The following is a 1,392-nucleotide window of genomic DNA, read 5'->3' as shown; positions in this document are numbered from 1 at the left end:
AAAAAAATACTACAAATAAAAAAAATACATCAAATAAAAATTAATTATTTTCATCTAAATGACTTCCAGTTCCACATCTACGCGGTCGTCGAACTCGTCTAGCCCTTTAAACAACTTGAGGTTGTTGTGGTTGATCCTCGTTGTAATCTGTTTGTGGATTAGAACCACTACCACCTGCTTCCGTATAATTTTGAGTTTCGACATTATAGAATCAAAAGCTGCATAAGCCGACTCAAGAGTTGTGCAATGAGTACCAAACAAATTATAGAAAATTCTGCTCTCGGTCGGATTAATGGGAGTGTGTATTGTTGGCACTGAAGGAACGTAGTATTCAGTCGGTATATCTGCAGCTTCATGAAAATGTTGTGGTGATGATAAAGACAGTGTTTGGTGCATGATATTTTGTTGTGGGATTGATTGAGGCATAGAGTGAACATCAGGATATGTTGAAGGTTGCAAACATGGATCGCGCATGTATCTTTCCACAGATATGTATAAGTTAGTGTGATGCGTGAACCAATTCATATATTCGTTAGTGTGGCGTAAAACACCTTCGACGTACTGACCTTGCAATATGTAATTATGACGTTCATTCCAATGTTGAATCTCATCTTTCCAAACCACACTCCAATTATCATCAATGCCACGTCTCATGTCGATCTCATAGTAGAGCGTCATATCTTCTAGAGGTTGCAGAATTTGTTGATGAAAGCTGAACCGAAGCGCGACTCTATCTGCATGATGTTTTTCGACGATATAATAGCAGTGCAGATAGGTACATGCAGTCCAAGTGTTGATCTCTTGTTCGGGTACCTCGTGTTGGAATCCGAGATACGGTCTCCAACGAAACTGGATGTTAAAAAAACAAGCTAAAGTAAATATTAAGAGATATAAAAAAATTTAAAAGTGCAACTACATGAGAATGAATATATTACTTCTTGAATCATCATATGATCGATTGTATTCCGGTATCCTTCTACATCGTTGTGAGGAACTTTACTGAAATTTAAACCCCCAGAATTAAATCTGTCGAATATATAAAAAATAAAAATATAATAAAATTAGTAATACGAATACGGTAAATAATAATTTAAAAAAAATTAAAATATATAAAAATTATGTGCAATAGTTACCTTTGTGCAAGTGGAAATATCCATGCACTGGGTGCATCTGGAGCAACACAACTCAAACGATACCATGCCCAATTTTGCAACAACAATGCACATCCTCCCATCGACATTACGTTGGGTTTCGTAGCAAGGCATAATTCTCTATAGAGTGTTGCTAAAACTGCCGAACCCCAACTATAGTGGGATGCTTTATTTAAATCGCCCAAGATTGAAAGATATTTTAAATGTACACGATTATTGGATTTGTCTGGCATCAACAATC

This window comes from Cicer arietinum, chromosome 1 (genome assembly GCF_000331145.2).
Source record: "Cicer arietinum cultivar CDC Frontier isolate Library 1 chromosome 1, Cicar.CDCFrontier_v2.0, whole genome shotgun sequence".
Taxonomy (NCBI): Eukaryota; Viridiplantae; Streptophyta; class Magnoliopsida; order Fabales; family Fabaceae; genus Cicer; species Cicer arietinum.
The sequence above is the reverse complement of the archived record's forward strand: the minus strand, read 5'-3'. Positions refer to the sequence as shown.